Here is a 26880-nt window from a genome sequence, read left to right as displayed (position 1 = left end):
GAGAAGGAGAATAAGGACAACCAGACAGGAGATGGAGAGAAGGAGAAGAAGGACAACCAGACAGGAGATGGAGAGGAGAAGAAAGACCACCAGACTAGAGATGGAGAGGAGAAGGAGAAGAAGGACAACCAGACTAGAGATGGAGAGGAGAAGGAGAAGAAACCCAACCAGATTAGAGATGGAGAGGAGAGGGAGAAGAAGGACAACCAGATTAGAGATGGAGAGGAGAAGGAGAAGAAGGACAACCAGATTAGAGATGGAGAGGAGGAGAAGAAGGACAACCAGACAGGAGATGGAGAGAATGAGAAGAAGGACAACCAGTCAGGAGATGGAGAGAAGGAGAAGAAGGACAACCAGACAGGAGATGGAAAGAAGGAGAAGAAGGACAACCAGACAGGAGATGGGAAGAAGAAGGACAACCAGACAGGAGATGGAGAGAAGAAGGACAACCAGACAGGAGATGGAGAGAAGAAGGACAACCAGACAGGAGATGGAGAGAAGAAGGACAACCAGACAGGAGATGGAGATGGAGAAGATAGAACGAAGGAGAAAGGACCGTACACAGCAGACCACAAAGACAAGAACCAGACAGATCAACAACAGAGCCAGCTGGAGACCAATAAGACTTGGGCACAACAGAGACAGCTCCAAGCAAATCATACCCAATAACAACAGAGACAGCTCCAAGCAAATCATACCCAATAACAACAGAGACAGCTCCAGACCAAACAGACTCAGGAGCCACGGCGGGATCTGTGATGGACCTCCAGACAGAAGATAAAGATAAAGGTGGGAAAAGATGAAGAGAAGGGAAAGAACCTCAGACAGAAGCAAGGTGGAGAAGATACGGATCTGGATAGAGATAGAACGGAGGAGAGGGGGAATGATGCAAAGCCAGAGATAAAGAACAAAGGAGAAAGGACAGTACACAACAGACCACAAAGACAAGAACCAGACAAATCAACACACAGGAGGACAGGACATCCAGCCAGGGGAGTAGACAGAATAATGAAGAGGAAGAATAAGGGAAAGGGAACAGAGGAAGGAATAAAGAGACACGGAGGAGAAAGACGAGAGGAGAAAAGAACAGAGATGGGAAAATGGACCACAATAGAGGTATGGTTACAAACACAGAGGATGAGGGGGGAAATGAAGGAGAGATGGAGGTGGAAGGGGAAGAAAGGAGATAATACCAACCAAACATCTACCCAGAGTGATGAGGAGATGGATGAGACACCCACCCCAGGCTCCAATGAGCAGCACATTACCCAGACTACACTACAGGAGCAGTACAGTGACTCCAGAGGAGCCCTAGAGAACCAAGAAGAGATGGAACATGAGACATCCACCCCAGACCCCATTAAGCAACACATTACCCAGACTACACTACAGGAGCAGTCCAGTGACTCCAGAGGAGCCCTAGAGAACCAAGAAGAGATGGAACATGAGACATCCACCCCAGACCCCATTAAGCAACACATTTCCCAGACTACACTACAGGAGCAGTCCAGTGACTCCAGAGGAGCCCTAGAGAACCAAGAAGAGATGGAACATGAGACATCCACCCCAGACCCCATTAAGCAACACATTTCCCAGACTACACTACAGGGGCAGTCCAGTAACTCCGCAGGAGCCCTAGAGAACCAAGAAGAGATGGAACATGAGACACCCACCCCAAGCCCCAATGAGTAGAACATTACCCAGACTACACTACAGGGGCAGTCCAGGGACACACAATAATCCCTAATGGAAAAAGGTTTGCATAACAGGTTTCAATGATGTTTGCATAACCTTATTTTCTACTGAACTTATAAGTGCTGTCCTCATACTGTTAGAAGAAAGACTGTAGTGAAGAAAATGCTGGATGCTACATATTTATTGATTGACTTTCACAGTGAAAAGAAAAGTGAATGAAGTGCTCAGTGTAATATAAGCATTGGAATTTCTTGATTGTGGTTTCATAGTTTGAATACAGCATTTTCCTCTAAAGTTACGTTTCAGTTCTTCATACCTGTGGTAGCTAACATAATACATAACATACTATAAGTTAATACACTATTTGTTTTTTAGCTACATTTAAAGATATGTTTTAATGAACCTTAACATACTGTTATTGCTAAAGCACTTACTTAGGCTACTGATATGCCATCTTGATGGGTTGTCAGAGGTCCTCAGTGATCAGTGTAAATAAATAAATGTTAACAGAATGATGTGAATAAATGACTGTAACCAGAACAAGCGCTGTCACTCTGCAGGTTGATGTTTGTCCTGGGTCTTGTCCTGGGTCTTGTCCTGGAGGCAGAACTGAGGGCTTTCTGCTAAATGGGACAGATGCAGTCACAATTGGCTATATTGTAAAAACAAGCGGGTGTCTCCACATTATGTGGTACTAAACAGCCCCCCCAGAGTAATGAAGATGGGGCAGAACTGGGAACTTGATATCAAGTGAACCTTCACGTGCCCTTTTCTTCATGATATCATGTCATTACAAGTCATATTATGTGAAACACAAGAGGAATCTGAATTTCACTGGAATTCCTACACAGCTAAACAATTTAGGCCTATTGGATACTGTATATATATATATATATATATATATATATATATATATATATATAGTCCATTGCTGTTCTGGTTAGTGTTTATTGGCTTATTTCCCTGTAGAGCCTCTAGCCCTGCTAATTATACTTTATCCAACCTCTCAGTTCCTCCACCCACACATGCTATGACATCTTCTGGTTTCAATGATGTTTCTAGAGACAATATCTCTCTCATCATCACTAAATGCCTAGGTTTACCTCCACTGTACTCACATTCTACCATACCTTTGTCTGTACATTATACCATGAAGCTATTTTATCACCCACAGAAACCTGCTCCCTTTTCTCTCTATTCCGGACGTCACAGACGGCCAATTCTTATAGCTTTTAGCCGTACCCTTATCCTTATACTTCTCTGTTCCTCTGGTGATATAGAGGTGAATCCAGGCCCTGCAGTGCCTAGCTCCACTCCTACTCCCCAGGCGCTCTCTTTTGATGACTTCTGTAACCGTAATAGCCTTGGTTTCATGCATGTTAACATTAGAAGCCTCCTCCCTAAGTTTGTTTTATTCACTGCTTTAGCACACTCTGCCAACCCGGATGTCCTAGCTGTGTCTGAATCCTGGCTTAGGAAGTCCACCAAAAACTCTGAAATCTTCATCCCTAACTACGTTTTCAGACAAGATAGAACGGCCAAAGGGGGCGGTGTTGCAATCTACTGCAGAGATAGCCTGCAGAGTTCTGTCCTACTAACCAGGTCTGTACCCAAACAATTTGAAATTCTACTTTTAAAAATCTATCTCTCTAAAAACAAGTCTCTCACCGTTGCCGCCTGCTATAGACCACCCTCGGCCCCCAGCTGTGCTCTGGACACCATATGTGAACTGATTGCCCCCCATCTATCTTCAGAGCTCGTGCTACTAGGTGACCTAAACTGGGACATGCTTAACACCCCAGCCATCCTACAATCCAAGCTTGACGCCCTCAATCTCACACAAATTATTAATGAACCCACCAGGTACCACCCCAAAGCCGTAAACACTGGCACCCTCATAGATATCATCCTAACCAATTTGCCCTCTAAATACACCTCTGCTGTTTTCAACCAAGATCTCAGCGATCACTGCCTCATTGCCTGCATCCGTAATGGGTCTACGGTCAAACGACCTCCACTCATCACTGTCAAACGCTCCCTGAAACATTTCGGCGAGCAAGCCTTTCTAATCGACCTGGCCCGGGTATCCTGGAAGGATATTGACCTCATCCCGTCAGTAGAGGATGCCTGGTTATTTTTTTTTAAATGCCTTCCTCACCATCTTAAATAAGCATGTCCCATTCAAGAAATTTAGAACCAGGAACAGATATAGCCCTTGGTTCTCCCCAGACCTGACTGCCCTTAATCAACACAAAAACATCCTATGGCGTTCTGCATTAGCATCAAACAGCCCCCGTGATATGCAACTTTTCCGGGAAGTTAGAACCCAATATACACAGGCAGTTAGAAAAGCTGAGGCTAGCTTTTTCAAGCAGAAATTTGCTTCCTGCAACACAAATTCAAAAAAGTTCTGGGACATTGTAAAGTCCATGGAGAATAAGAACACCTCCTCCCAACTGCCCACTGCACTGAGGATAGGAAACTTTGTCACCACCGATAAACCCACTATAATTGAGAATTCCAATAAGCATTTTTCTAACGGCTGGCCATGCTTTCCACCTGGCTACCCCTACCCCGGTCAACAGCACTGCACCCCCCACAGCTACTCGCCCAAGCCTTCCCCATTTCTCCTTCTCCCAAATCAATTCAGCAGATGTTCTGAAAGAGCTGCAAAATCTGGACCCCTACAAATCAGCCGGGCTAGAAAATCTGGACCCTTTCTTTCTAAAGTTATCTGCCGAAGTTATTGCAACCCCTATTACTAGCCTGTTCAACCTCTCTTTCGTGTAGTCTGAGATTCCCATAGATTGGAAAGCAGCTGCTGTCATCCCCCTCTTCAAAGGAGGGGACACTCTTGACCCAAATTGCTATAGACCTATATCCATCCTACCCTGCCTTTCTAAGGTCTTCGAAAGCCAAGTCAACAAACAGATTACCGACCATTTCGAATCCCACCGCACCTTCTCCGCTATGCAATCTGGTTTCAGAGCTGGTCATGGGTGCACCTCAGCCACGCTCAAGGACCTAAACGATATCGTAACCGCCATCGATAAGAAACAATACTGTGCTGCCGTTTTCATTGACCTGGCCAAAGCTTTCGACTCTGTCAATCACCACATCCTCATCGGCAGGCTCAATAGCCTTGGTTTCTCTAATGATTGCCTCGCCTGGTTCACCAACTACTTCTCTGATAGAGTTCAATGTGTCAAATCGGATGGCCTGTTGTCCGGGCCTCTGGTAGTGTCTATGGGGGTGCCACAGGGTTCAAGTCTTGGCCAACTCTTTTCTCTGTATACATCAATGATGTTGCTCTTGCTGCTGGTGAGTCTCTGATCCACCTCTACGCAAACGACACCATTCTGTATACTTCTGGCCCTTCTTTGGACACTGTGTTAACAACCCTCCAGACGAGCTTCAATGCCATACAACTCTCCTTCCGTGGCCTCCAACTGCTCTTAAATACAAGTAAAACTAAATGCATGCTCTTCAACCGATCGCTGCCCGCACCTGCCCGCCCATCCAGCATCACTACTCTGGACGGTTCTTAGTTCGAATATGTGGACAACTACAAATACCTAGGTGTCTGGCTAGACTGTAAGCTCTCCTTCCAGACTCACATCAAACATCTCCAATCCAAAGTTAAATCTAGAATTGGCTTCCTATTTTGCAACAAAGCATCCTTCACTCATGCTGCCAAACATACCCTCGTAAAACTGACCATCCTACCGATCCTCGACTTCGACGATGTCATTTACAAAATAGCCTCCAATACCCTACTCAATAAACTGGATGCAGTCTATCACAGTGCCATCCGTTTTGTCACCAAAGCCCCATATACTATCCACCACTGCGACCTGTGCGCTCTCGTTGGCTGCCCTCGCTTCATACTTGTCGCCAAAACCACTGGCTCCAGGTCATCTACAAGACCATGCTAGGTAAAGTCACCCCTTATCTCAGCTCACTGGTCACCATAGCAGCACCCACCTGTAACACACGCTCCAGCAGGTATATCTCTCTGGTCACCCCCAAACCCAATTCTTCCTTTGGCCGTCTCTCCTTCCAGTTCTCTGCTGCCAATGACTGGATCGAACTACAAAAATCTCTGAAACTGGAAACACTTATCTACCTCACTAGCTTTAAGCACCAGCTGTCAGAGCAGCTCACAGATCACTGCACCTGTACATAGCCCATCTATAATTTAACTCTGTGTTGTTGTATGTTGTCGAACTGCTTTGCTTTATCTTGGCTAGGTCGCAATTGTAAATGAGAACTTGTTTTCAAATTGCCTACCTGGTTAAATAAAGGTGAAATATATATACACTGCTCAAAAAAATAAAGGGAACACTTAAACAACACAATGTAACTCCAAGTCAATCACACTTCTGTGAAATCAAACTGTCCACTTAGGAAGCAACACTGATTGACAATAAATTTCACATGCTGTTGTGCAAATGGAATAGACAACAGGTGGAAATTATAGGCAATTAGCAAGACACCCCCAATAAAAGTGGTTCTGCAGGTGGAGACTACAGACCACTTCTCAGTTCCTATGCTTCCTGGCTGATGTTTTGGTCACTTTTCAATGCTGGCGGTGCTTTCACTCTAGTGGTAGCATGAGAGAGTCTACAACCCACACAAGTGGCTCAGGTAGTGCAGCTCATCCAGGATGGCACATCAATGTGAGCTGTGGCAAGAAGGTTTGCTGTGTCTGTCAGCGTAGTGTCCATAGCATGGAGGCGCTACCAGGAGACAGGCCAGTACATCAGGAGACGTGGAGGAGGCCGTAGGAGGGCAACAACCCAGCAGCAGGACCGCTACCTCCGCCTTTGTGCAAGAAGGAGCAGGAGGAGCACTGCCAGAGCCCTGCAAAATGATCTCCAGCAGGCCACAAATGTGCATGTGTCTGCTCAAACGGTCAGAAACAGACTCCATGAGGGTGGTATGAGGGCCCGACGTCCACAGGTGGGGGTTGTGCTTACAGCCCAACACCGTGCAGGACGTTTGGCATTTGCCAGAGAACACCAAGATTGGCAAATTTGCCACTGGCGCCCTGTGCTCTTCACAGATGAAAGCAGGTTCACACTGAGCACATGTGACAGACGTGACAGTCTGGAGACGCCGTGGAGAATGTTCTGCTGCCTGCAACATCCTCCAGCATGACCGGTTTGGCGGTGGGTCAGTCATGGTGTGGGGTGGAATTTCTTTGGGGGGCCGCACAGCCCTCCATGTGCTCGCCAGAGGTAGCCTGACTGCCATTAGGTACCGAGATGAGATCCTCAGACCCCTTGTGAGACCATATGCTGGTGCGGTTGGCCCTGGGTTCCTCCTAATGCAAGACAATGCTAGACCTCATGTGGCTGGAGTGTGTCAGCAGTTCCAGTAAGAGGAAGGCATTGATGCTATGGACTGGCCCGCCCGTTCCCCAGACCTGAATCCAATTGAGCACATCTGGGACATCATGTCTCGCTCCATCCACCAACGCCATGTTGCACCACAGACTGTCCAGGAGTTGGCGGATGCTTTAGTCCAGGTCTGGGAGGAGATCCCTCAGGAGACCATCCACCACCTCATCAGGAGCATGCCCAGGCGTTGTAGGGCGGTCATACAGGCACGTGGAGGCCAAACACACTACTGAGCCTCATTTTGACTTGTTTTAAGGACATTACATCAAAGTTGGATCAGCCTGTAGTGTGGTTTTCCTCTTTAATTTTGAGTGTGACTCCAAATCCAGACCTCCATGGTTTGATAAATTGGATTTCCATTGATTATTTTTGTGTGATTTTGTTGTCAGCACATTCAACTATGTAAAGAAATAAGTATTTAATAAGATTATTTCTTTCATTCAGATCTAGGATGTGCTGTTTAAGTGTTCCCTTTATTTTTTTGAGCAGTGTTATATATATATATATATATATATATATATACTGTATAAAACAAAAACTGGTATGGGCATGTTCACCATTGTCAATATTGCATGACCAAATCAACACAATGACTAATAAGAGTAAAGATATTTCACAGCAGCAGGTCTGTAATGAAGTGAGACAGGCAAATGCTAGAAACAGTGGGAATGTTGGAAGTAGGGTTTGATCCCTGTTGTCAGGTGGAAAGTTGTTTGCAACACGTGCTGGGAGCATTACCAGTACACCAAGGCTCTGAACTGGAAATATTAATGGTTGATGGCAGTGGATAACCAAATCATAGATTGCAGTCTCCTTGTCCATAGACTGCTTTCAAGGTAAGGACACAAATATTTTATATTTTGTAATTTAGGTGAACTCTCTCTTTAAAATAGGGCTGGAAGAATGTCCTGCTTCCTCTCCAGGAGGGTGGCCACCCCTGATCTATGTTTTCCAAGTGCTGTGTGTTTGAAAAGTTTATAAATATCAATGTTCAGGGCCTGCCGAGTGGCGCGGCGGTCTAAGGCACTGCATTGCAGTGTTGAGGCGTCACTGCAGGCTGGGGTTTGATCCCAGGCTGTGTCACAGCCGGCCGTGAACGGGAGTCCTATAACGCGGCGCACAATTGCCCTAGCGTCATCCGGGTTTGTCCAGGGGCTTTCCTTGGCTTATCGCACTCTATTGATTCCTTGTTTGCGAGCCGGGTGCCTGCAAGCTGAACAGTGTTTCCTCCGACACATTGGTGCGGCGGGCTTCTGGGTTAAGCAAGCAGGTGTTAAGCAGCGTGGCTTGGCGGGTCATGTTTCAGAGGACGTGTCCTTCGGCTCTCCCGGGCCCATTGGGGAGTTGCAGAGATGAGACAGTTGGATATCACAAAATTTGGGGAAAAAATTTGCCTAAAATTACAAACATTTATTTATTTATATATATATATAAATATCAATGTTCAGGTGGTTTATGCCTACTAGTTGAAGATCCTTGCCATCATCTCTACAGAGATAAAATATGATTTGTTTATGAGTTGCCTAGCGTGTGCACAATACTAATATATCAACAACATTTGATTCCAACGCTTATTTGTATGACTTGCAAAAAAGGCTCATATAACTCATTTTCAAAGACACAAGTCGGCATATGAGACTTCAAATATGTGATTACACTGGAAAAACTGGGAGGAAGTAGAATAATAAAATAAGTGGGGAATAACAAGCACAGTAATTACCCTATACTTTAATCCATTGTTAAGAATTAGAATTGTTCCACTGATCAGTTTAAATTAAGTAAATAGATAATAAAATCTCCTGAAGAGAAGATTACATAAATCTGCCCCAACACACTAATCAAATGATTGTTGTATTTATTGTGCCCACTCTAGAATCAAACTGCCCCATTTTGCTTCACAATCTGTTAGACAAAATTATTTTTATAGTTACAAATCAGGTCACCCTACCAAACTTCCCCGCTAAAACATACTGTACGTCTGTCTGCTGCCTTTAAATTGTCACAGTCTTAATGCCAATCACCAAACGAGGGGACTAATGCAAGTGCAGTTTAAATTGACTTTAGTACATGCTGTCAAAAGTCTGCATTTCTCCATTCAATTCCACTTTAATCTTGAAGGGTGTTTTTTTTTAAACATGCATCCAATCCCCTTGCTCCCTTACATAACTAGATCAATTATATGCTTCAATGTGCCGCGGGTCACAGTGCTGTGGCAAGACCAGACGATGATAGAGGTTCTGCTCGTGATGTTAAATTGCAGTCACAGATGCTCCGATTTCAAAATGATTTGGAGCGCTGTTGAAAAGATAATACGCTGACAATACAATGGACTAATTAGAAAAATAAAAGCAATACTTTTCAATGCGTGAGATATAACAGGGTCACATGCGTGTGTTTCACGGCCAATACGTGAGATTTGGCAGTCCTGCGGCGGTTCGATGGTACAATGATTACACTATACTTGCTTGTTTTGTTACATAAACTGAATTTAAGCGAACTATTAGAATTTTAGCAACCAGAAAATGGCGGAGCTATTTCGGCATATTGCATCTTTAAGTGTATGGTCCATTTTATCATTAATAGCAATGAGTGACTCAGACAACTGCAAAATTTCACTTTCAACAAGTGGAAAAGGCTGTTCAAATGCAATGGCAGTTCGCGTTTTCTTCACAATGGTGTTCGGGAGTCTTTGTTTTTGATATCCCTTAACAAAATAGTGTGTTGCTCAGTGTCTTTCTACACGGGCTGGTGCCCCATGTCTTTTTCAGCACAGAGGCTGGTTAACTAGGTTTTAGGAGGTTATTGGGTCACTCGGCAATGTTACAGGTTTAAAGGCACATAAGCAAGTAGGGCCTAGAATAAGCACATAGGTTTCTCTAGAGGCCAAATAGTACTGTAATAGCACTGTGTTGGCTAGTCTTTCACTTGGAAACGTTTGACATAAGGGGACCCGCCTCTGTTCACTAAGTGGGTCCAGGACCTGAACTGTTCATACCTAGGGGGAGAACCAGCAGTCTGAGAAGCAGGAATCTGTCTACACTGTCACGTCTGCTCCCGCTCTTCCCTTCCTCTGGCGAGATTACCCTGCATCACGCGCTCCTGCCATCTATCATGCACACCTGCCTTCCCTCGTCACTTGCATCAGCATTATTGGACTCACCTGGACTCACTTATCTCCTGTTAATTTCCTCCCCTATAATTGTCTGTTCCCTAGCTCTATTCCTTGCTGCGTCGTTGTATTGTTTTTGTCTCTTGGATTTGTTTTTGACGCTGTCTATGTCAGTCATTTACTAAATGTTTAATCCCAGTACCTGCTTCGTCCCTCCAGCGTCATTCCGCATGACATACACATGTGTGATGAAAACCCTGTATGACTGCTGCATTGCTGCAGGTAAGACAGCACTGCTATACAGTAGTTACAATATCAGTAGTGGAAAAAGTACCCAATTGTCATGCATAAAGATACATGAATAGAAAATGACTCAAGTAAAAGTGGAAGTCACCCAGTACAATACTACCTGTGTAAAATTATAAAAGTATTTGGTTTTAAATATACTTAAGTATCATAAGTAAATGTAATTGCTCAAGTATACTTAAGTATCAAAAGTATAACTCTTTTAAAATTCCTTATATTAAGCAAATTTTCTTGAGTGAAGAAGTAAAACAAAATACCCCAAAAACCTAAGCAGTATTTTTACACCACTGTACATAACAATACTCTCACTTTAGTCATTTAGCAGACACTCTTATCCAGAGCGACTTACAGTAGTGATTGAATACATTTTCATACTGGTCCCACGTGGTAATCAAACCCACAACCCTTGGCGTTGCAAGTGCCAAGATCTACCAAGAGAGCCACACAGGATATTCTGTCTTCCTCATTGTTTTGTCGCAATGGTTTCATAACCACGTCTTTATAACAATTCAATAATGATTAGACGAGAACCGGGAATCAGTTAAATCATTTATCTAAAACAAGCACATCTCAACATCACGTTACCCATGATGCTCTGTGCAAGTAGGAGGTACAAAAGTTACAACCTTAATATATAACATCTCCTCCCCTCTTATTTAAATTGTCCCCATTATGTAGAAGTTACATCTTTTTCACAGCTTGTTCATTTTCAGCAACACACATATGAAATGCACTTTTTTTTGGTATTGGTTGAGTCAGTGTCCTGAGAACGTGACTGAGCCCCTAGGTGACGACTACTGGGTTAGGGTGTCAGCCAGTAACAGTTCTGGACAACCCACGACTGGTGGCTCTGTCGGTGTTGCTTTACTTAACAGTAACTGATCTGTGTGCCTTTTCCAGATGACATCCTCTGCAGTCTGGACAGTATAGGACACAGGACCAGTCAGCAATGAATGTAGCAGAAACCCACTTTGGTCCTTTGAGGTAGTTCCTAGTTATGACCGTTTCTCCAGGTTTGAAAGCTCTGTCCTTTGCATCTCCTGTTGACATTGCACTGACTCCTTAGCATTCAGAGATTTTCGTAGGTGCGTGGTTCCTGTAGGATCAACCCACTATCACAAGTGATCCTGAAATAGAAACAATTGACTTATGTGAATATCGTGACAGACACACAAGAAGGGAAACATTTTCGATTCCACCACACAATTTTGTATACAGTGCATTTCAAACACAGATGAAGGCAGTAGGTTACTTAAGACAGAAACGATTGGAGGGAGGTTGGTCGTGGAGGATAGGTGGGCATATAACACACATTTCTAGTATCCCAAATGTTGCGTGTTCGAATCACATGATGGACAACTGTAGCAAGTTTGCAACTACTTAGCATGTTAGCTAGTCCAACAAGCTTCATTCCGTTGATCTACGTGTGTGGGTGGAGTGGGAATTGTGGAGTCACGGACACCTTTTGGTAACATGACATCCTCGCCGGTCCCACTCCCATTCACAAGGGGGCAATAGATTTTTTTTTTTGTCTTTTCATTTTGTGAAAGCAAGGAAGAGTCACCTTCCCTTGATGGTAGTAGCTAGCTGGCATTCTGGCTAGCTGGTTTAGTCTGGCTAAAAATATAGTAAGCTAACCTTTTTAGCTCCCTACATCTCAATGTAAAATAATCAGATTGTCACGTCCTGACCATAGTAAGATGTTATTTTCTATGGTAGAATAGGTCAGGGTGTGACGGGGGGTGTTTTTCTATGTTTTGTATTTCTATGTTCAGGTTCTAGTTTTTGTATTTCTATGTTGGGTTTGTTTGGGATGATCTCCAATTAGAGGCAGCTGGTCCTCATTGTCTCTAATTGGAGATCATACTTAAGTAGGGTTTTTTACACCTGGGTTGTGGGAACTTGTTTTTGTATTGCTCAGTGAAGCCTGCAGAACGTGACGTTCGTGTTTCTTTGTTTATTGTTTTTGTATAGTGTTCTGAGTATTATAATAAATATTTATCATGAGCACTCAACACGCTGCACCTTGGTCTACTCCTTACGACGAGCAACACAGAAGATCCCACCACAAAAGGACCAAGCAGCGTGGTCAGGACAACTGGACATGGGAGGAGATTCTGGACGGGAAAGGACCCTGGAGTCAGGCTGGGGAGTATCGCCCCACGAGGGAAGAGATTGAGGCAGCAAGAGCAGAGCGGCGTTATTACGAGGCACTATACCAACCATGAGGCAAGTGCGAGAGGCAGCCCCCCAATTTTTTTGTTGTTGGGGGGGGGCACACTGGGAGATCTGAGCCAACTCCCCGTGCTTACCGTGTGGAGCGAGTGACCGAGCAAGCACATTGTTATGCGGGGATGCACACTGTCGCCAGTGCGCAGCTACAGCCCGGTGCGCTCGGTGCAAGCTTCCTGCAGTTGCCGTGCTAGAGTTGGCATTCAGCCAGGAAGGATTGTGCCGGCTCTGCGTTCCTGGTCTCCGGAGTGTCTCTTAGGCCCAGGTTATCCTGCGCCAGCTCTACGCACGGTACCCCCAGTTCGCCAGCACTAACCTGTGCGACCTGTTTCAATGCCCCGTGCTTGTCGGGCTACGGGGGGTATCCAGCCAGGACGGGTTGTGCCAGTCATAAGCTCCAGACCTCCCGTGCGCCTCCACGTCCCAGTATATCCTGCGCCAGTTCTACGCACTGTCGCCAGTGTGCCTGCACAGCCCAGTTCGTCCTGTGCCAGCGACCCGCCCTTGCCGGACTAAAGGAAGTATCCAGCCAAGACGGGTTGTGCCAGTCATAAGCTCCAGACCATCAGTGCACCTCCAAGGCCCAGTATACCCTGTGCCTGCTCTGCGCACCCGGCCTCCAGCGACGTTCCCTAGTCCAGAACTCTCAGCGACGTTCCCTAGTCTGGTGAGACCTATTCTGGCTCCACGTATGAAGCCTCCAGTGGTGATCCATGGCACAAAGCCTCCAGTGGTGATCCTTGCCATGGAGCCTGCAGTGATGATCCATGGCATGGAGCCTGTAGAGACGGCCTGCTGTCCGGAACCTCCGACGATCCACGGTCCGGTGGTACAGAAGCAGAGGGATCAGCGGGCAGAGGGGGGGTTGTGCACCGGAGCCGCCTCCTGTGGGAAGATCCGCGGGATGAGAAGGTTATGGGTACTGCACCAGAGCCGCCATAGACAATAGTTACCCACCCTGCTCTCCTTTATTTTTTTCTATTTTGAGGGGGGGGTTTGTTTTGTTTAGGTGTGGTCGGAGTCCGCACCTTTGGGGGGTACTGTCACGTCCTGACCATAGTAAGATGTTATTTTCTATGGTAGAGTAGGTCAGGGAGTGACGGGGTGTTTTTCTATGTTTTGTATTTCTATGTTCAGGTTTTTGTATTTCTATGTTGGGTTTGTTTGGGATGATCTCCAATTAGCGGCAGCTGGTCCTCGTTGTCTCTAATTGGAGATCATACTTAAGTAGGGGGTTTTTACACCTGGGTTGTGGGATCTTGTTTTTGTATTGCTCAGTGAAGCCTGTAGAACGTGACGTTCGTGTTTCTTTGTTTATTGTTTTTGTATAGTGTTCTGAGTATAATAAATATTTATCATGAGCACCTTGGTCTACTCCTTATGACGAGCGTCACACAGATTCCTAATTTAAAAAATATGCCCTGGAAAATAATCTTATGCTTGCTGGTGTAACCTAAAACATTATCCCAGTTTGATATGCAGTTTATGCATTTACTCCCATATCAGCTAAAAAAAAAGAACGTCATGTTTTGGCAGGAGCGCCACTTTTGTTTTAGAAGTGGGGGGACATAACCTGGTAGGAGGTCTGGGGGTCCTCCCCCATAATTTTTTGGGCATCTTCAGCTAATTTCATGCTTTTTTTATACAATATGCTGTCTCTATTTAGAACAAAAAGTAAGCAAAAATGTCCCCAGTTATCAAGCTAGGTAAGAGATCATTATTAAATGTTTAACTTCACTAGGGTAGGGGGCAGCATTCGGAATTTTGGATGAAAAGCGTGCCCAAATTAAACTGCCTGCTATTCGGCCCCAGAAGGTAGGATATGCATATAGAAAACACTCTGACGCTTCTAAAACTGTTTGAATGATGTCTGTGAGTAAAACAGAACTTATATGGCAGGCAAAAACCTCAGAAAAATCCAACCAGGAAGTGTGGAAATCTGAAGTTTGTAGTTTTTCAAGTGATTGCCTATCCAATATACAGTGTCTATGGGGTCATATTGCACTTCCTAAGGCTTCCACTAGATGTCAAGTCTTTAGACATTACTTGCCGTGACAGCTCTAGCAGGGCAGAAATTTTATGAACTGACTTGTTGGAAAGGTGGCATCCTATGATGGTTCCACGTTGAAAGTCACTGAGCTCTTCAGTAAGGCCATTCTACTGCCACTGTTTGTCTATGGAGATTGCATGGCTGTGTGCTCAATTTTATAAACCTGTCAGCAATGGGTGTGGCTGAAATAGGCGAATCCACTAAATTGATAGGGTGTCCACATACTTTTGTGTGTATATATAGTGCATATCAGACCGTTTACCAGGGGTACGACTAAACATTTATTTTTACTGTTCTAAATACGTTGGTAACCAGTTTATAATAGCAATAAGGCACCTCAGGTGTTTGTAGTATATAACCATGGCTAAATGCCACACCACCTCTTTCTAATTTGCTTTCTAATGTGTGTGTATAGGCCACTGGGAGTAAACGGATACCGGACTGCACTCTAGTCAAAGGGAGATGACAGACACAGAAGCCCAGTCTAGGAGTTGAATGATGAAACAGAGTATACATGTGGTATCTGGTCGAAAACGCACAAATATCCCTGCAAATGAAAACGGTCTGATCTCCACGAAAATGAACCGAACTGAGAAGTTTAGTTTTTATACTAACAAGTGGTTGCCATGTTGAATAATCCAATAATAATTTGTAGGATACATGAAAGAAAATATCAAAGAGCTTACTGGAATCTCAAAATGAAAATGCTGGCAGCTCAATCAAATGTCCTTGTAGATCTAATTAAAATGAGGGTATTGTAAATTAAAATCTAAGTGGCTTTTATACAGCCGCCCCAGAATTAGGGTAACTAATTCAAACTTAGTAAAAGCTTCACCGATCGTGCGACTGGAAGGAGGTAGATTCGATCCTTGATCTCCACAGTCCGGATACTTGCATCTGCACCTGGTATTATCTTCACTGTCCGTTCGATGGGTCATGAAGCTCTTTGTAGCTGAGGATCCACTATCAGGGCCACATGTCCAACCTTCAGGTCTGGAGTGTCCTTCAGCCACTTCTGCCTCTGAAGACTTGGCAAATAGTTCTGCATGAAGTGGCTCCAGAAGTGGTCCGCCAGGACCTGACTATGCTTCCAACGGCGTCCTCCAAGAAGGTCTCTGTCTACATATACGGCATGTGGGAGCGAAGCATCATGCCGCCCCATCAAGAGCAGATTAGGCGTAACTGGATCGGGGTCTGCTACGTCCACTGAAACATAGCCAAGGGGCTTGGAGTTCAGAATATCTCCCATCTCCATAAGGATTGTCAGGGGGACATCTTCATGTGGGGATTTGTCTCTGACTGCTAAGCCAAGAGCTTTCTTCACAGACCTTATCTCCCTCTCCCAGGCGCCTCCAAAATGCGGTGGTTTCGGGGGTTTGAACCAAAAAGTGATCTTCTGTTTAGCCAGCTGCTCCTGGAGAGCAGGCCAGAGGACCGTGAAGCCGTCTTGCAGCTCTCTGTCCACACCTCGGAAATTCATCCCATTGTCCAACAGGATCTCAAAGGGTTTTCCTCATCGGGCAATGAAGTGGCGGAAAGCCATCCGGTAGGTATCTGCGTCCATTCTGGTCAGAAGATTGAGGTGGGTGTCTTCCTATCTTCACTGTAAATGGACCGAAACAGTACCCCGGTAGACCAGAAAGGCGGGATGAAGGTAAGTCTGCCATGTTTTGGGACAACATGATTTGCTTGCCATTTCCTACACTCCAGACAGGTGCGTTGATGTTGTTGAATGGCCTCCCGGCCTCGTAGTATCCAGAATGTTCGAATCTCGGCAAACACTCTTTCCGGTCCTGGATGAAGCAGACAGTCATCAAAGTCCTGGATGACGAACTTGACTATGGGATGCTTTGGGTCCAACACGACAGGATGGAGAACGTCAGGAGGCAGGGATTCAGCTTGAAGAAGCCGTCCGCCGACCCGAATAAGACCTAGAGCTTGGTCGTACTCAGGAGACAATGAACAGAGTTTGCAGTTCCTTGGTACTGGCTTGTCTCTGCAAAACTCTCCCTCTGGGCTTCTTTAAGCAGGAAAGTCTCTGCGTCGTGCCTTGAAGGCTTGGGATCACCAACATTTGGAATCATAGTTTGGTACAGACTCACAGAGCTCCTTCCAACTGTGAGACGTGCTCCTGTCTACCATTACAGGATCAGGAGTAATGGTGACCTGATGTTTGTTCGATAATATCCTTCTTTATATCCATATAAACTCAGTTTAGCTGGCGCGCTTCAGTCAATAATCCACCCAGTTTCCCTCCATCAAAATGCATACAAAATGAATCCCAAACGTTACTAAAACTTTTCCAAACAACGTTTATAATCAAACCTTAGGTACCCTAATACGTAAATAAACGATACAATTTAAGACGGAGAATCGTTATTGTGTTTCCCGGCGAAAAATACAGAAACGCACTCTTCCACACACTTGGAAACACTACAGCCAAAATGGGAGCCACCTAGAAAAACTACAATTTCTGGCAAAAAAAAAATTCTCCAAAAACCAGCCTGAAACTCTAAAGACTGACATCTAGGGGAAGCCCTAGGAACTGAAATCTGGGAGGACTTGGCCTTATAATTAAAGTGATAGCCATTGAAAATAGAGGTAGGTTGAATTCTTTTTTTTGGGATGGTTTGTCCTCGGTTTCGCCTGCCATATCAGTTCTGTTATACTCACAGACACAATTTGAACAGCTTTAGAAACTTTAGTGTTCTATCCAAATGCACCAATTATATGCATATCCTAGATTCTGGGCCTGAGTAAAAGGCAGTTTACTCTGGGCACACTTTTCATCCGGACATCAAAATACTGCCCCCTACCCAAGAGGTTAAAAGCTTAACTTCATTGGGGTAGGGGGCAGTATTTTCATGTCCGGATGAAAAGCGTGCCCAGAGTAAACTGCCTGCTACTCAGGCCCAAAAGCTAGAATATGCATATAGAAAACACTCTGAAGTTTCTAAAACTGTTTGAATGATGTCTGAGTTTAACCTCTATGGGCTAGGCGGGACGAATTCGTCCCACCTACGTAACAGCCACTTTAAGCCTGTGGCGCGATTTTCAAAACCTTAAAAATCCTATTACTTCAATTTCTCAAACATATGACTATTTCACAGCTATTTAAAGACAAGACTCTCGTTACTCTAACCACACTGTCCGATTTCAAAAAGGCTTTACAACGAAAGCAAAACATTAGATTATGTCAGCAGAGTACCAAGCCAGAAATAATCAGACACCCATTTTTCAAGCTAGCATATAATGTCACATAAACCCAGAAGACAGCTAAATGCAGTACTAACCTTTGATGATCTTCATCAGATGACAACCCTAGGACATTATGTTATACAATACATGCATGTTTTGTTCAATCAAGTTCATATTTATATCAAAAACCAGCTTTTTACATTAGCATGTGACGTTCAAAACTAGCATACCCCCCGCAAACTTCCGGAGGAATTCGCTAACATTTTACTAAATTACTCACGATAAACGTTCACAAAAAGCATAACAATTATTTTAAGAATTATAGATACAGACCTCTATGCACTCGATATGTCCGATTTTAAAATAGCTTTTTGGTGAAAGCACATTTTGCAATATTCTAAGTACATAGCCCAGGCATCACGGGCTAGCTATTTAGACACCCGGCAAGTTTAGCACTCACCATAATCATATTTACTATTATAAAAGTTTGATTACCTTTTGTTGTCTTCGTCAGAATGCACTCCCAGGACTGCTACTTCAATAACAAATGTTGGTTTGGTCCAAAATAATCCATCGTTATATCCGAATAGCGGCGTTTTGTTCGTGCGTCCCAGACACTATCTGAAATGGTAAATCAGGGTCGCGCGCATGGTGCAATTCGTGACAAAAAAAATCTAAATATTCCATTACCGTACTTCGAGGCATGTCAACCGCTGTTTAAAATCCATTTTTATGCCATTTTTCTCGTAAAAAAGCGATAATATTCCGACCGGGAATGTCCATTTAGCTAAACTGAGGAAAGTAAACAAAGCTTTCGGTCGACGCGGGCACGCGCCTGAGTCTCACAGTACTGTAACCAGCCACTACCCAAACGCGCTACTTTGTTTCAGCCAGAGCCTGCAAAGCCACGATTCAGCTTTTTGCCGCCTTCTGAGACCCTATGGCAGCCGTAGGAAGTGTCACGGGACAGCTAAGATCCTCACTCTTCAATAAACAGAGACAAGAAGAACGACACCTTGTCAGACAGGCCACTTCCTGCCTGAAACCTTGTCAGGTTTTTGCCTGCCAAATGAGTTCTGTTATACTCACAGACACCATTCAAACAGTTTTAGAAACTTTAGGGTGTTTTCTATCCATATGTAATAAGTATATGCATATTCTAGTTACTGGGTAGGAGTGGTAACCAGATTAAATCGGGTATGTTTTTTATCCAGCCGTGTCAATACTGCCCCCTATCCTAAACAGGATAACAGAACTCATATAGCAGGCAAAAACCTGAGAAAGAAATCCAACCAGGAAGTGTGGAAATCTGAGGTTTGTAGTTTTTCAAGTGATTGCCTATCCAATACAGTGTCTATGGGGTCATATTGCACTTCCTAAGGCTTCCACTAGATGTCAAGTCTTTAGAACGTTGTTTCAGGCTTCTACTGTGAATGGGGGAGCGAATAAGAGCTGTTTCAGTCAGGTGTCTGGCAGTCGGCCACTATTTTAGTTACGCGCGCGGCCATGTGCACGAGCTCAGTTCTCTTTCCTTTATGACGACAACGGAATTGTCCGGTTGGAATATTTTTGAAGATTTATGATAACATCCTAAAGATTGATTCTACACATCGTTTGACATGTTTCTACAAACTGTAATAGAACTTTTGACTTTTCGTCTGGATTTTAGTGCGTGCGCCTTCTGCATTTGGAATAGTGAACCTAATGTGCAAACAAAATGGAGGTATTTGGACATAAAGATGAACTATCGAACAAAACAAACATTTATTGTGGAACTGGGAGTGCATTCCGATGAAGATCATCAAAGGTAAGTGAATATTTATAATGCTATTTCTGACTTTTGTTGACTCCACAACATGGCGGGTATCTGTTTGGCTTGTTTTGGTGACTGAGCGCTGTAGACAGATTATTGCAAAGTGTGCTTTCGACACAGCGGTTGCATTAAGGAGAAGTGTGTCTTTTATTTCAATGCATAACAGTTGTATATTTATCAACGTTTATGATGAGTATTTCTGTAAATTGATGTGCTCATTCACCGGAAGTTTTTGGAGGCAAAACATTTCTGAACATTACACGCCAATGTAAAATGTGGTTTTTGGATATAAATATGAACTTTATCGAGTAAAACATACAGGTATTGTGTAACATGAAGTCCTGAGTGCCATCTGATGAAGATCATCAAAGGTTAGTGATTTAATTTTAGCTGTATTTCTGTTTTTTGTGACGCTTAAATGGCTGTGTGGTTTTTCTTGTCTAGGTGCTGTCCTAACAATCTAATGCTATGCTTTCGCCGTAAAGCCTTTTGGAAATCAGACACTGTGGTTGGATTAATGGGAAGTTTCTTTAAAATGGTGTATAATACTTGTATGTGTGAGAATTTGAATTGAGATTTTTGTTGTTTTGAATTTGGCGCTCTGCTATTTCACTGGCTGTTGGCGAGTGGGACGCTACCGTCCCACATATTCCTCTCTGGGGTAACTTCTTGTTAATCCAACCGCGTTAGATTTCAAAAAGGCTTTATGGCGAAAGCATACCATGTGATTATCTGAGGACAGCACCCCACACAAATACTTTTCCAAACCAGCACAGGCATCACAAACACAAATAGCGATAAAATAAATCACTTACCTTTGAAGATCTTCCTCTGTTTGCAATCCCAAGGGTCCCAGCTACACAACAAAATGGTAGTTTTTGTTCGATAAAGTCCTTTATATCCCAAAAATGTCAGTTTTAGTTGGCACGCTTGATTCAGTAATCCACTCGTTCAACATGCATACAAACGAATCTGAAAAGATGCCAGTAAAGTTTGTCCAAACAAGTCAAACAATGTTTCTAACTAATCCTCAGGTACTCTAATATCTAAATAAACAATAACATTTAAGATGGAGAATAGTATATTCAATAGGGAAGATAATGAAGAGCGCGCAACATTGACGCGCACAAGAAGACTACTTTTCTAATGAGCGACACCTTGGAAAAACTACAACTACTCGTTTGTTTTTCAAAAAAACAAGCCTGAAACCCTTTCTAAAGACTTGACATCTAGTGGAAGCCATAGGAACTGCAGTCTGGGAGGAATTATTTTGAATATCTCATTGGCTTGCATTGAAATGGCCGTGACCTCAAATTTTCCGGATGGATTCTCGTCGGGAGTCCTGGGGGGTCAGAGTCCAGGGCCTGAACTGTTCATAGCTGGAGGGATTGTAGCACCCTGAAGGACTGGTAAACAGGTTAGACAACACTGCTGCACTGGTAAAGTCCACATAGGTAAAGACAATACTGCTACACAGGTAAAGACAATACATTCTCAGATTTGTGATTTGAATGTGCTGACTCTGTAGACATGTCTATGTAGATCTAGGGGACATATAAAGGCTCTGCGTCACATTACTGTGTGATTCGTAGTGTTAGAACTGCTTAAAACATGTCTTATTATATGTTAATGCTGTATATCCAGCAGTGCGTAATGATGTCTCTCTGCAGAGCAAGGCTCATCTGTACTGGCTGTGGTCCTGCCCATCATCTTGATTCTACTTGTGTTGGTATTCTTTCTATCATTCATGTTGTGGCATCGCATGATAGGCAAGAAAGGTAACACCATCCTCTGTCAAACATCCTATAGATCAGATTCAGAAATGTGTAAGAGGCGTAGTTCAATATTCCAAGAGGTGAAAACTCTTCATTCTTATGATCTGGGTAGACCAGAGTCAATCCATCTCAAGTGTGCATAATCCCAGTGACACCAGTTGATTTGCTACAAGGTGGTAGACCTTGAATCAGAGACAAAGTATCAACTGAAGAGGGGAGAAAAGAGAGCAATACAGAACAAAAGTCTATCTTTCTGGTAAGAGGGATAAAGCCTACAATTTATAGAAAGTTGCTGTCCCTTATTCTCATAATGATCACTGCCACTCCCCTTTGTATAATCCTGTCCTTTATTCCTCTCTTATTTTCCATTGTGTTGTGGATGACCTGTAGCTACATAGAGAAGGTCTGATGTGGAGAGTCAACTGGAAGAAGGTAGAGTAAGATGATGCACTTTACTTGTCCAAGTCACATGATCATACAGCACATCAGTTTCTGAATATTGCTACGTGGAAGTTTTGTCTAAACAGAAAAACACTAAATGATGTGTTAATGAATGCCCCATTGTTTCTGTTTCATCTTAATAGCAACTCATTCTTCAGGTGAGGGAGTTTGTTTACATGTAGTCATTTTTAAATGGTTTCCGCTGTTCTATATTATTTTACATTTACTGTCAATTACATAGTGACCCTGAACCCAAATTAGACTCATTGTTTGTTTTAATTTGACAGGAGATAGAAATCATCCTGACCAGTTCACAAAGACCCCAGAGGTTCCTCCGGGTTAGTAATGTGTGCCACCTATATTATGGAATATTCCCAGTTGTTCCTCTCTCATTCAATTATTTTGTATTCTGTACTAATCTCTTCATTCTGTGTTTCAGTGTCAGAGAAAGTGCTAGAAGAGGACAGGTCTGAGAACCAGGACAGAGGAGACACACCTTAACTGGACCAGAACCTCCAGAGGACAAACTACCATGACCCGCAGAGCGAACAAGAGGAAGAAGAAATACTAGACCTGCACATGAAGCCCAACAAGGAGAGACACTAGGACCTGTACACAGTAGACCACAAATACAAGAACCAGACAAATCAACACATGCAGGAGTCCAGCCAGGAGATTCAGTCAGGGGAACCAGCCAGGGGAGTAAAGAGAGAATAATTATGTGGAAGAATAAGAGGAAGTAATAAAGAGACAGACGAGGAGAAATGGGAACAAAATACAGAGGGGGACATGAACGAGAGATGAAGGACAGGAGTAGAAGGAATCAGACACAGAGAATGAAGGAGTTGATACCAACCAAACATCCACCCAGAATGATGAGATGGATGAGACGCATATAATAAACCCCAATGAGCAGCACATTGCCCAGACTACACTACAGAGACAGTCCTGTGAATCACCAGCATCCCCAGATAGCAAAGAAAAAATAAAGGACATGAGTCACCCATCCCAGACCCCAATGAGCAGCACATTACCCATAATACACCACAGAGGCTGTCCAGTGACTCCGCAGAAGACCCAGAAAGAATTGATGACACACCCGCCCCAGACCCCAAGGAGCAGCACATTATCCACAGTCCGCTACAGGCGCAGTCCAGTGACTCCCTTTGATGACCGCCAAGAGAAGGGGCACAGAGAAAGTAAAAATAAATGCATCCTTCAGTAATTTGCAATTCACTTGTATTGAAGATTATCCACAAACTGTAACACTTCTTTGTACCAGTAGGGGTCAGTGTTCTTTAGCGTTTCCATCTACTACTTCCTTTGCAGGGTCCATTTTTTTATTTCAGTGTGGTAAGACTGTTTTTGTGACAGTTGTTGTGAATACATACATTACAACAAAAATATACAAATATGTATGTTTGTGATGGTGATCCTGTTTTGAGCTGTGGCAAATTTCTTTATAAACCAATGGCAAATTTGACTGTTTATTTTAGAGAGGTTTTCCACAGCTTATTACACTTACATATAGTAATTTAGCAGACGCTCTTATCCAGAGAGACTTACTTTCGACACATGTACTTATTGTAAGTGAATCAACTATGCATCAGTCATCGCAAGTAAGACACAATCAGATGAACAACAGCTGCTCAATGATTATGACCCCTTGAAGATACAGCCAGTTCATTGTTGGTTCACTAATTGATTTTGCCTTGCAGATAATGCATTTTTGTTTGAGTTTCATACCAAATACTCATACTGACACAGTACTTTCTTAGTCTAGTATTTACTTAGCATGATAATTCACCTTCCTAATCCACAGATTGGCTCCTACAAACAATACACAAAGACAAACTGCATCTCAGTAGCTAATGAAAAGAATACTCAGCGCACAAAAAAGAACAAGAGAACAAGCTAATCCTAAACCAAATGCCAGGCTGGTCTAGATTTCCAAAGGGAATAGGTATCTTTATCGGTCAGACCTGGTTAGTTTAACCCCAGAGTCAGAGAGGGGCCTCTGATCTGCTACCAGCTGACCTGTGGGTCCAGAGCACCAGAGGAGAATGAACACTATCGGTTTCTGTGGTCACAACAAATACCAGGGGAATATTAATATATTGAATTATTCTGGAGGCGCGGAGGTGGGCGGGTATGGGAATAATAATGCAGTTCCTCAGAGATGGTGTTGATGTCTTGCTGGCAGTAGGAGAGCTCTGGTCCTGTTCTCCTTCTACTGGCTGGGATTGTAGGTTCAACTCCCTATGCCTCCCTTTCTGCATCCAACCTCTTACTTTAACACTCATTGTTTCAGGGTTACATTTACATTTACATTTTAGTCATTTAGCAGACGCTCTTATCCAGAGCGACTTACAGTAGTGAATGCATACATTTCATACATTTTCTTCACATCATGGAGGTACACATCTTTTGCATTTCAGTAGTTCTGTCAAAGTTGTTTGGAGTTTTTCCAGTTTATAGAGCTCACCAGCTTGTAGTCCTAAAAACCGAAAATGAGTTACCTCTGGTTCGTTCAGCCCTTCCTATGGGAAAAATGAGTTACCTCTGGTTCGTTCAACCCTTCCTATGGGAAAAATGAGTTATTTTTATATTTTTCAGTTGTAACAGTCAGGGTTGATGCCTGACTGTTACCACTGGCATTAACAGTCGTTGATTCTCATAAATACGACCCCCTGGGACAAAGGACCGAGCGATCCATGAGGTCACAATATACTGACATGATTTTCTAGTCTAAAAAGTAACATTTTTGAAAAATCACATTCAAGACATAACAGCAGTGTGGTCAACAAAACCCATTTCTGCCTTTTCTATGTGAGTGCCCATTTCCTGTTGGAGCCTAATGTTCTCCTAGACAGGGGCCCAATTTAAGTTTACACTTTAGATTGTTTGGGTCTAGTTTGGCTCCTCTTCTACTTGAAAGAGACAGAGAGAGTGTGAGAGAGAGAGAGAGAGAGAGAGAGAGACACCCTTGATTAGCATGCTGGGTTGTTTAAATTGCCTCCTGGAGTGCCGAGGTAGAATCGAACAATATCCTCTGGCTTTAGACTCCATAGCCCAATGGCCCCATAGCTTGTCATTTATTTGAATGCATCAGGATTAAGATAGAGAGGCCTACCTGGCACCACTCCACTGGGGAAGCTGGCTCGCTGGCTGCTGAGCCCAAGGCGGACAGATCCTAGTGGCTTATGATGAATCAATTCATATCAGTTCAATAAAAGTGGCTGGATGAATGCCTCTTTTTGTGCCACGGTTTATAGTGATAGAACAAACTCTGTGCCCATGGTCATTATGTGAATGTATAATTTAGCATGGCCAAGACACCATAATTCAATATTAAATGAGACTCCTTTGCAATTATTGTCTCGGACCTCAATTCAGGCCTGGTTTATCTCCAGATCCCCTTTTAATTGGAATACCAGGAGTGACTAAGAGGTAATTGTTCAGCGGAATTGTTATCACTTCGTATTGACTGCGTCTGTCTTCCAGGATGCTGTGGAGGTTTATTACTGTACCAGGCCTAATCTGTAAACTCCATTCTGCTGCTAACATTTGGTCATCATGCAACATTTAAGAGGGCCCAAGGCACACACACTTAAGTATCCAGGGCAATAAGAAATATTGTGTACTTTCCTGTCCACCAGGAGAGGAGAGGCACAGACAGTGTTGGTGTTATTTGCGATTCTATGCTTTTGCTTTTGCTTTTACAGGTTAGGCCACTTCCTTTAGGATGCATTAATAAAATCCTTGAAAACCGTTTTGCTTCTTTCACAAAGCGTTTCTTCATAGAATGTCATTTTTCTGAACCTTTCACACTGTCATTGAAGGAGACGCACTAGATCAAAAGTCAAAAATTATTTTCAACACTTTCCTCTCATTGTTTGTGTAATGAGTGGCGCAGCTGTCTAAGTGGCGCAGCGGTCTGAGGCACTTCATCGCAGTGTAAGAGGCATCATTATAGTCCCTGGTTTGAATCCAGGCTGTATCACATCCGGCCGTGATTGGGGTCTCATAGGGCAGCTCACAATTGGACCAGCGTTGTCCGGTTTTGGCCGGGGTAGGCCGTCATTGGAAATAAGAATTTGTTCTTAACTGACTTGCCTAGTTAAATAAAGGTTAAATAAAAAAATTAACCTCAGGTTTCTCCTGCTTTGATGATCTGACTCTTGTTGAGCAAAACTCTGTTGTCATTTTCATATTTGGAGACATATTTTGAAAACCACAATGTAAACAGTGTGTATCAGACCTCTGGGTTGAAAAAAGGTGTGGTGGCATCCCAGACTGATAAAGCCACTTTGCATGAGCCTCAGCCTCATGGCAGATCCTTTACCATCCAAGGACCAGCCCTAACCCAATTAACCCGTCTCAAAAATCCCTTTATGGCTTTGGCTGGACTTTGAAGTCATGGGGACTCCTTTGTGTCGGGACAACTTTCGCTGTCAGACAACCTCCTGGAAATATTTCTGCAAGAGGAATTGTTTACCGTAAACCCAATTTGAATTTTCTTTTTTTTCCAACTTTGAGACCGGCAAAATCAAAGTCTTTGAGTGTTTTCATGTTGGTTTCACGCTGGGATTCATTTCAATAAATCTTTCAATGTGTGTACTCTCTTTGTAATTAACTGCTGTACCAATAGAAACTTAGAGCAGCTCATAATTTGTCCAGTCCATTCAAACAGACAAGGCAGACAGATTACAAAACCATGTAAAAGCACGACTCTCTTTAATATCTAAGAGGCATAACAGCTTTTGGCAAGTGGTTGGAAACTCTTTTATGAGTTTGAATTAAATTTGGCCCATATGAATTTGTTTATGTGCTTTAAGTTGATCCTTAAGGGAAATCAG

General features: G+C 43.5%; 1 long non-coding RNA gene across 3 annotated transcripts; it reads left to right on the top strand.

Moving 5' to 3' along the window:
• Positions 1-9129: 9129 nt before the first annotated feature.
• LOC106586621 (uncharacterized) lies at positions 9130-25793 on the top strand. Of its 3 annotated transcripts, XR_006761914.1 has the most exons (6): positions 9130-10488; positions 11413-11496; positions 21971-22012; positions 22165-22179; positions 22309-22359; positions 22461-25793. It is a non-coding gene; the product is annotated as an uncharacterized lncRNA (long non-coding RNA). The 3 variants fall into 3 exon arrangements; XR_001324227.2 differs by lacking the exon at positions 11413-11496; XR_001324226.2 differs by lacking the exons at positions 9130-10488; positions 11413-11496 and having other exon boundaries at positions 20433-22012.
• Positions 25794-26880: the final 1087 nt, after the last annotated feature.

Source organism: Salmo salar, chromosome ssa25, assembly GCF_905237065.1.
Source record: "Salmo salar chromosome ssa25, Ssal_v3.1, whole genome shotgun sequence".
NCBI classification, from domain to species: domain Eukaryota; kingdom Metazoa; phylum Chordata; class Actinopteri; order Salmoniformes; family Salmonidae; genus Salmo; species Salmo salar.
The sequence above is the reverse complement of the archived record's forward strand: the minus strand, read 5'-3'. Positions and strand labels throughout refer to the sequence as shown.